The sequence below is a fragment of the Pinus tabuliformis genome, chromosome 6 (genome assembly GCF_031772625.1).
Source record: "Pinus tabuliformis cultivar Carrire ecotype Pingquan chromosome 6, CPIR1, whole genome shotgun sequence".
NCBI classification, from domain to species: Eukaryota; Viridiplantae; Streptophyta; class Pinopsida; order Pinales; family Pinaceae; genus Pinus; species Pinus tabuliformis.
In genome coordinates, this window is record NC_142292.1 from 1,710,334,605 (window position 1) to 1,710,345,924 (window position 11,320).

The following is an 11,320-nucleotide window of genomic DNA, read 5'->3' on the forward strand; positions in this document are numbered from 1 at the left end:
TTTTTACTTATTTCTAGATTATAATTTTCTTTTAAATAGAACATATTGTTCTTGGTAATATTTGTTATACATATCATTATATTAACTTTTTTTACTTTATCTATCCAGTCAGAAAGTTTACATGAAAATACAAGAACAAATAGTTAAATTTTTGAATGAAGATAGCTGGGATGATGTTGTATACAACTACCCAGATTCAAGTTCTACATCAACACTAAAATATTTGTATCTTGCATTTAAAAAGGTATTTTGAGCTAGACATTCATTTTTATTCATATGTATACTATTTTTACTTTATAACTTGTACATATATTTGTTTATTTTATTAAAGATGAGGAAGGATGCAAATGGAGCACAAGATAGTTTCAGAAGCTTTATTGAAAAAATTAAGATCGAAAGTCTGAGAAAGCAGTGTCTTAGGAATGTTGAACTTGATCCAACTCTTATTCATTTCATTTAGAATGGGCTTGACACTAATCAATATCAAGTAATACAAGGTGGCTGTGAAGACATTTCTAAACTGATACCTAAAAGGGATTATTCCCTAGTTATTGTAGATATTCCCCATGGTTTCAATATCCCAAACATTGACAATGATAGCGACCTTTATACTTATCAAGCCCTTAGTAAAGTGGTTGAAGGATTTGTAGAAGTCACATCATCACCATTATGGAGATTTTTGACATTCATTCAGACACACAATTGGCAATGTTATTGACAAGCTTAAAGGGGAAAACAAACTCGACGATGCAGCTTACATGGTAAGCTGTTGAAATTGTATGTTTGATTGATGTTTAAAAAATCATTTATTTACAAGTTAATTGAACTTTTACTATTTCATGTTACAGGAAAAAGTCGAGTTTTCTTAACCATGAAGATCAACCAATTATAAATCATTATCAGTTCATCTATAATGATAGTTGGACAAAATATGATAGCTATATGTCTGTGCTTCTTAATCAGGTAGATGGAAAGAATCATAGCCAAGTATTGGTTTATGATGTTGTTGTGAAAAAACTAACATATGAACATAAAGAAGAAAAAGGAGAGATAGTTAATATTTATCAAAAACCACAGTGATTGATTAACTATCTTATAGACTTATGTTCAAATGAAGGAGATTGGGTTCTAGATTTATTTTCAGGCTCACGTAAGTTTTATTATATAGAATTGAATTTCAATATCTTCTTTCTTAATTTATATTTCATTCTACTAATTTACTTAATTATTTCTTTTGTGCTTTATAATTAGGTACAACGCTAGCATGTTGCATACAAAAAGGAATAAATTGCATTGTCATTGAAAAAGGTCTAGTATAGTGCAAATTTATTTAAAAAAAATTAATGCTCTTCAATTTCTTCTAGATGCAATGCAAGAAATTGGGTTGAGGAAACAGCATGTGTGGCAAAAAGGCAAAGGAACCTCAATGACCATTACATGGAATGATTGGAAAGGAATATGTTGGGAGATTCGCCGACATCAAAGATCCATTAGAAGAGGAAAATGAGCAAAATGAAGCAGAAAATATTGTGGAAGAAGACAATGATGAAACTCTAGAGGATGAAGAGTTTGGATTACCTGATATTGTTTATTAAATTTAAGTTATTCTTGGAAGTCAAACTCATTTTTTGTAACTATTAATCAGTTATACTTGTAATGTTTTGAATTCGACATTTTATGAGAAGAATAACTATTCAATTAATGTTGTTATATGTTCAATATTTGTATTATGGGTTTTTCACTTTAATTTTTATGTGAATCATAATTTTTTGAAAAAACCTGTGATTATTATTATTATTTGACATGAAGTTCATAAAAAAAAACTATTATTTAACCATTTTTTGTTAAATTTTTCCTATAAAAATTGTGATTTTGTCATGTCACTTCTAGCAAAAAATGATCAAAATGTGTAATTTTTTCATTCTATTTATGTTCAAAATGTTTATTTTTATGTCAATTGTTAAAAATTATTGTTTTTTAGAGAAAATTATTTGATGTGCATTGAAAAAATAATTAACAATATATAAATATGTAGAATATCAAAATTTAAAATATCAACCTTCTTCTTTAACTATGCAAAAAAAAAAAAAAAAAACTCACTACAAAAAAAATATAGGAAGAAAAACAAGAAAATATGAAAAAGAAGACCACTTCAAAAATTGTTAAACTTAGAAAATAGTTATTCACATTTAACACATTAGAAAATTTAAAGTCAAAAAATAAGTCTTTAAAAAAAATGCCCTGATGCAGAATCAACACTTTTTAAAATCAGTATGCAAATCACTAACATTCTAAAAAATAATGTACATAAAAAAATTTAAGTGTCAAAAACTATGCTAAAAAAAATATATGTATTATGCATCAACATTTTTCATAACTGGTTGATTTTTTTTGCTACCTCAACGAAACGGGTAATCGTATCAGTTTTCGTTTCAAAGTTTACATTGTTTGGTGGATCAATCTTTTTTAGATCATTTGATAATAATATTCTTGTTTGGTAGCTTTGTTTGGATGGAATCTACTTGTTGGCTGAAATGTTTTTATGAATTCATTGACTTGGTCTTGCATTCGTTTGCTACATGTCCAAACTTATTACATGTATAACACCTTACATGACCCGAAAAGGGGGAAAGAGAATCATAATATTTCTTCTTTATATTTCTCTTATTGTAATTAATAACTTTGTGATCAAATACATTGCATGTAAAACAATACCCCTTAAAGAAACTTCAGTACTTGAGAAATTCCTATGGAGAGACTATTTGCTTGAGATCTAAAAAATTTGATTTTGCAATTGGTTGCAATGTGTTCAAATTTATGACAAATAAAAAATTCAATATCATTAATAAAAGGAGAGAATGGATTGTTATTTCTATTTCTATCATACTCATTAGGGGAAAATGGTTTCCTTTGAAAATTCACTTTTTATGGTTGTTGGTTTGGTTGACTTCTAAATTTTTTATCATGATTTTTAAAATTTGTTTTTCTGTTCTCAAAATTGCCTAGACAAGCTTGTGAGTTGGATTCCCCCTTTACATTTTCATGAAATTCCAAGAACATATTTGATGAAGGGAGACCTTTGACTATTAAGAAGGTTATCCAATATATTTGTACTATCTTGAAATCTCAAATGTTTATTCCTTTCTGCTAATTTACCTTTTAATATACTTACCTTAGTATCTAGTCTTTAATAATGATCTTCCCTTTCCTTATATTTCTACCTTATTCCTTCTTCAATTTTACTTCCTCCTTCCAATTGTATTCATAACTCAATAATTTCTCTTTTAATCCCCTTTTCATGTTATACAAATACTTGAAGTAGCTCCTCATTACATTTATTTGACTTTTCAATGTGAGATTTCATAAATATGATCTCTGCTTCAAGCCATTTACAATATCACTTATTTTCATTAAGTTTTTTTGTTACTACCGCAATGGTTACAGATGCATCATGGTTCCTATTTTCATATTCCTACATCTTAATTTCAAGATTGTCAATCCTTTTCAAGGCATATGCAAGTTTTCTTCTAAGATAAAATACTTTCTCAAACCTTTCTTCTTCTGAATAAGTAACTCCATCTAATGTAGTAATGTATTTTTCATGGTCACGCTCATCTTTTGTTAGGCTACAAGTTCCTTTAGATTCATTTAATGTGTCAAAAACAAGATTACAAATCAGTTTACCTTTTGAGAAAAATTCCATCTTTACCAATATTCTTTCTCCTTCATGGATGTCTTGCAGATTATCCCATAATTCATTTTTAGTTCCATAGTGCATAATTTTCTTCAATACGAAATCAGGTATGCTACAAAAAAAACTCATGTAATGCCTGATTATTCTTTGGTAATTCTTGTGATGATGGTGGAATTTTAGTATAACCATTACAAACTAAATTCCAAACATTAGGTTCAAGGAATATTATCCTAGACTTCATCTTTTCTTTCCAATCATTATAATTAGCATCATTTAGTATGATCATACCTTTATAATCCATAGTTTCTTAACTGCCTCGTTCTTCTACTATTTTTCCTTGATCGATAGTTGTTGATATTGCTACAACATGTGATACATCGTTATTACTAGTATAGTTTTCTTGAACTCACATCTTCCTTTGATTTCTCATCTTTTTGTGCTTCCTTCCCATGGTCTTTATTCTACTCTCAAGAGATTAAGCTTGACTGGAGAGACGTTCTCTAATACAAAGTATTAGAAATGCTTGGGGGAGGGGTGAATCAGTATTTCATTTCCATTAATATTCAATTACACATTCTAAAACTTATATGCGACTCTACTTTAAGAAACTCAAATATATATACACTATTAATAAACATAAATAAAGTATATGTAGTTTAATTATTTTCATCAATAATTATTTCATTACTTATTCATTATGCAGTAACCATGAGTAGTAAAGAGAAGATAAATCAATACACATAATCAACACATCAACACATAGGAACACCAATATTTTCAGGTGGAAACCCAATTTGGGAGAAAACTGCTACTATTGTCATCTTTTTCTTGTTTCTTATTATAAAGATATTCTTACATATTATACTAACACAAAATTTTACCAATACATAGGCTCCTTCCTATGGGAGGCTACAACCTTTAGTTTCTCCAAATCTGACTGGAAGGAAGCTACTACTCCCTCACTGGAGGCTCCTAACCTCAAAAACACTGTGGACCACATTTCAGAATATTTCACACTAGATCCACTTGTCTCAATCAACCATCAAAACCGATAGGCCCCCTTTCATTAAATTTTCAAACTGGACCCACACCCAACAATATGTTCAATCTGAATCAATAAATCAATAATCTCTCTGAAACCAAACACAGATAAACTGAACATACTCAAATTGAATGACTAAATACCAAGATACCAATTACCATTGTGTAACCAATTCATTGTCCAAACCAAGCCAAATCTCAACAACTAAGTCAAACTCTTTTTTCATCAGATGCTAATCAACATTGAAAAATACCAAGCCAATACTCATCCATCATTATACTTATCAAATCAAAATTTTTTCCAAACCAATCTATCATCAAGCCATGCATTCATTACCATACCATGAAATATCACTATTAGTAGCAAAATCAAAGTAACATCATCAATAGATAACCATGAAAGACTAATAGACAAGAAACATCACCATTCACATCAGATATGTAAACTTTTGTCCTTTGTCCTACATCGAATCCTTGCAACAACCTTACTCATGCAAAGCGTTGCCCATACTCAAATCATAATATGTATATGTGAATGTCATTAGGAAGACTTGTGTATATAGGCTCTAACTATGCAAGATAACCATGTACATATCTCAGATCAGTGAATACCAAATATTTTCTACTGAAAGATTCTGTCAGGTAAAAGAAAACTTCATCTATGATCATCATATATATCAATCAACAACTAGACAACTTCTAACAACCCAAATCAAGAAAAAATATTAAAATCTTATTATTTCAAAATGTATACACGAATGTTACAGGGAATATTTGTGTATGTATGTGATACTCATGAATACAACTAGACATGGGGGCTTCACTCAGCGAAACTATGACATATCATGTGCATTCCTGGCATATTAAACAATACCTTTAATTTGACTATGCTTTGGAAAATACCTCTTAAAATCACATTATTTAACCCCCTACAAATAAAAACCAAAACACCTTCCCAATTGAAAAAAACCCTACTTTCACTATATATTGTAGGTATCCATTATTTCATTAACATTTTCTATACCCCTTTATATTTTTTGATTAACTTTTGAGCTCCATTTTTTATACCTGCCAATATATACCCCAATATATCATGTCATTTTTTCCTCAATATAAATCCCCCAATATGAATGCACATGATATGGTAGTGCTTCCCCATTGAATCCCCTGTGTTCATGACATAGGTATTATTTATTTTTCCCAGATCCTTAACACGAATGACTTCTCCTTTCATCAATCATAGTACAAGGTGGAGGAGAGAGGGCTTCATGGCAACCTCGCGATGGAGTGGGAGGATTACCAAACCAAGTTAAACATTGCTAGTGTAGTATATCTGACCTACAAATATAATAAATTCGTTGATGAAATAAACCCCAGAGCTAATACAGGAATAAGGTAGAAATGTTTCTCTTTATTAATATGAAAACCCTTGAGGTAGGGTGACACCATACAACTACTTCTTATGGAAGGAGATCACTCCACAAGCCATATGTTTGTCAATACAAAACAATACTCAACATGTCTCAATGGAGAGTCTTTAGCCTCTATATAAGCTTCATACATATAGTACGAGGGTAATTACCATTGGTCTCTCAATACCATACACCTAGTACCATGATCTTATCACATTATTTCCTAAGTACTTGTGATCCCTTGTATAATGCAGGTTAACCTCTTTATTTATTAAATATGGCCCATTTATTTATTATCCCTACATCACATAATTACTTTGGGTACCTCCCTTTGTACCTCATATTATCCCCCTTAGGTATACTACATTCCACCTCTGTTAATCATGTTTCATCCCTGAAGCATGAGAAGAACACAAATAAAAAGAAATACTCAAAAGAGTAGTCCACTAGTACCATGCACATGCATCTAGTCATCTAGAGAAAGGTGAACACTTAATATAGCTAATGTCTCACTCATTTGAGATGGAATTTGGTTATTGTGGTTCCTCTATTTTAATGTGTTGTGGGTGGATCCCTTGTAACAACCTTGGTTAAACATCCATGTAAAAATATATAAGACCAGAGTGGATGAGACACTTATTCCAAGCTGAATGGTGGGAAAAACATCCTAGTGGGTGTTCATTGGGTTTATTATGGTTAAAGGAAATTGGGAAAGGCAATAACAAAGGATTTGGAAAGGCAAAATGGAAATTTGGCATATTTATTTATGAAAATAATGGAAATTAGGAGTAAAGGAAGGTGAAAGGTCACAAGTTTCATGTGAGGAGGAAAATGAAGGAAAATAATGGAAAATGAAGAAAATAGAGGGCGCATTAATAAAAATGCTTCTGAGGATCAGTGGGTAAGCTTGGTCAATTCATTTTGGATCTACCATTATTCTCTCTCTCTCTCTCACTCTTGGATACTTAGAGTTCTCTTGGAGCACTTTGGCACTAGATCAATAAAGGAAAAGGAGGAAAGAGGAAGGAAAAGGCAAGAAAGGAAAAGTAGGATCAAACAACTACAACAGGATTCTTTGCATGTATTGATTTGCATGTGTGATTTCCTTGCTATAGTTGGCATGCATGGTATTGCATGTGTTTTTTTCCTGTCATGGCATGGGTTTTTCCAGTTGTGACTTTTTTTTTGCCTAGCCTTTCCATTTCCAGATATCCTCGATGAGATGGGTTCTCATACTTTGGTTGAGATAGATTGTCGAATGGATTTGAAGCTGAGTGACAAGGATCTCCAAAATGACAAACACATGGCCTAATGGTCCTTGAACTGGACTATGGATCACGGTAAATCCACTAGCCTAACAACCCCTGAGCTAGACTGTGGGTTGTGGTAAAGCCAAGATTGTGTGCCTCGGCGAGCCTAGGAATCCTTGTTAGTGAATGGCGGGATATTGGTAAAGCCAAGGGGTGGATTTCTCTTTGTTGGGCCTAGTAGTCCCAAGATGGGATGTACAATAAAGCCTAGAGAGTGGGTCTCGGTGTAGGGCCTAGTGATCCCTAGATCAAACTGTGGATTATGGTAAATTCTGAGAAGCTAACAGGCACTAAAAATCCTCTAGGTGTAGGTGGAGAAATCTAGTAGCATCCATGCTTGTTTGGTTCTTTTTGGTTGGTTATGAGTTCCATATTCATGCTTGGAATATGGCACGGGGGTGATTGAATGGAGAGAGATTTGGCTCAACCATTATTTGGTTGGGTGGAACGTGGTAGTCCCATCTGTGTTTGGTTTCTACATTCATTAATGAGAAATCCATTCCCTTGTTTTTTGATCTGAAAATGTACCATCTTATATGTGGATTCTATGGCTGTTGTATTCATGGTATTTCTGTTATTATGTTGTTGGTTATAAGCATGTATTCTAACAGAGATGATGTATGGCGCTCCTCATGTTTCTATTTGTAAATGAATAAAATTTTTATCTATGACCTAATAGATGGCTACAACTAATGATGTAAGGGAACAATGATTCTTAGCGATTCTCAGATAAGTATAAGACCCCTATGTTTAGATTTATTATTTAAACATGTAGATTTCATTCATGCTAAGTGTTTGAAAGAATGTCAATCCCGGTCGGGGATGGTTAGGCCTAGTCCTGGAGTTAGTTTTTGGTTTATTAGTTTTTTCATCATGTGTTTAATGGATTCCAAAAGTTACAGCAAGTTCTTGGCAATGGCCAAAATTCTAGTCTTGAAAACTGCCTTAAATTCCCTAGATTCTGCAACAGGTTTGCTGGAAATAGTCCCTGAACACAAGCATGTAGCCTTGTGGGATCATTCATAGCTCTCTTAATGTTGGCATGCCCATAGCATGGGAACATCTAGAGGTTTAATAGCTTAAAAATTCAATGGAACCTAGGGGCATGATACTTGAGTGGTTGGGATGCCTCCTTGGAGTGTTGTTACTGATGTGAAAGGTATGTTGGATGTGTTTACATTGATTCCACTCCCTTAAGGTCACTTAGGACATATCATAGTAGCCTTTCATCACATGTTCACCCCGGTTGGCCAGTTACTTGGGTAGATGTCAGAGGAGGGTGTTACAGAGTGGTGTCAGATCATGGTTCACGCCTTGGACTGGACGGGTTGTGTGTCAATCATGCATTCATGTCGGTTGCATAGGTGTGCCTTATGCTTGTAGTCCATGTTCTTGTTGCATTTGCATGGTGTTGATCATGGTTGTAGTAATGTTGCCATGTGAAAGTTGATGGTGTTGTTGTGTGATATGTTATCATGAGTGTACGGTTGTATATGAATTTATTATGCATGTAAGTGTCTATATGTTGTTATGCATGCATTGTCATGGTTATGTTTATGCATGTATGACAGGTCAGACATGCGTTGTGAGGTTAATGTAAGCAATTAGGTCATCATGTTGTTATTGGTATGTTATGATTCTAATGAGTAGGTTGAAATAAAGCAAGAAATGCAAATCACCAAAGTTAAGTTGCAACATTGGACCTCGAGGCAAGAGCATGTCATCACGTAGGTTTGTATGTTGGGCATGCAGGTATGTTATTTAATTGGTTGTTATATGAATTATAGTTATGTGTATGTCATTTATTCTATTGATGTAATGGTTATATTCATGATAGATGCTAGTTGATTAGTGTAGTCATATGCACGTGTCAGATAGTCATGAATGATAGTAACCTATGGTGGTATGCATTGCTATTGTTGTTTTAGGTTAGATAACTTGATGATTATGTTATATGTTGTTGATGAGTATGTTATAGATTAACTTGTTGTTGTTATATGATAATTAGTTTGATTATTGGGTTATATGTTGTTAATGAGCATGATGTATAACTTCTTGTTGTTATATTCTAGTAACTTAATGATTATGGTTATTACATTAAGATCATGATGTTATATGTATCGTACTAATTTGGATTGGCCTATGCAGATGGTTAGGGTTATGATATTTAAGTATGAGTTAATATATTGTGATATTACGTCATACTAATCTAGACTGACTGTGCATCTGTGATTATGTATGAATGATAATTATTTATGAGTTTGTGATGTGAAAATGTTCGTTAGTGACTATTATGGAGATCATGATCTTATTTGTGTTTGATCTAATGTGTTGTGAAGTTATATTGTGCTAACTAGATTGATTGTGCAGACAAGATAGCTTCCCCTGAGATACATTAAGGTATGAGTTTCCTTATGTAGTATACTTGGTGCTTCACTGTTTGATTATGTCGACTATTTGGTGTTTGAGTGTTTGGTTTCTATTATGTTGTCTAGTTGATTTATTTAACATGGTATGTTTACAAATTGGTTGAATGTTCGATGAATTGAATAATAGGAGTATGTGTTCCAATGATCTTGTTTTAAGATGATTGTACTAACATATATGTGTTGAGAAAATTGATATGTACTTGAGTGTAATAGGTGATAGTTGTAGTATTATGTCTAATGACTATGAGTTGACTATGAATTATGACATGATTGCTAGTCTTGGTAAAGGTTGATTTCAAATTGATAGATATGATTGTCCTGATATTTCGAACATGTCTTTGACATGTGTAAACAATGTAGAAAACATATTTTGTATTAGCATGACAAGGTAATAGTTGACGTGTTTATACAACTAACAGTCAGGTGATGTGACAGCACATAGTAAGCATGGATTCCAACAAAGTAAAAAGGTAGAAGAAAGGCATTGGGCAAGAGTTCCTTTGGATATGTTTGGAAACCCTAATTCCAAACGAATGAGTGCTTTGCATACGAGAATTCTTCTTAACCTGGATTTCATCTGACATTATTTGGGTATGTGCTACATTCATCGACATGTATTTGGTAGGTATAAAAACTAATTTATAGTTATAGCTGGATATGTTAAGGGAATTGGTGTCCCTTGAGACATTGTGTGGTTGTGTTCAGTTGCAAGAAACGTGCTTGGCATAGCAAGTTAATGTAACTAGTATATTATTATGTTTATTTATGCACTACCATTTATGTGTTTATGGTAGTGTGATGCAAGGAGTTGCATGGCAAGAGAAGTTTCCATGAAATCTTGCAGAAGGATCGGGTTGAACTTTCCTTCGGAACCATGGGATTGAGTCACGGTGTTTATTGTTCCTCTTGTGCTTTTGGTCCTTGCTGATTTGTTGAGCTTGATTGCAGTTTTGTTTATGACTCGTGCAAGGCCTTACCACTTTGTTGTGGTGTTTCGCTATTATTGGTTTTCATGGTCTTCTTCTTGTTTGTTTCTTGTGCTTTCCTTTTATGTTTTGAGTCTTGGGAATTGGTTTGGGAAAAAGGAAAGTTAATGGGCTCAAGGAGAGTTGAATGAAACATAGAAGGTAATATGAGACCGGAATGAAGCTCGGTGCATCAGTAAGGAAGTTGAAGGTAAGAATATTACCATTGGTTGGATTGGTTTGGTCCATTGGTGTAAATGGACAATGGAAGTACAACCATGAGACAAGTAACAAGAAAAGTGAAGTAAATGGTTCTGAGGCATCATATGCCTTCGCTATGTTGGGAATTGTTGTTCTCAATGTTGCACATGTGCTGAACACATAAAGGGAGTTCTCTTAACCTTGACATTATGATATCTAGTAATTACATTGTGATCATGATTATGTTGATGTCTATATGTGTATATAT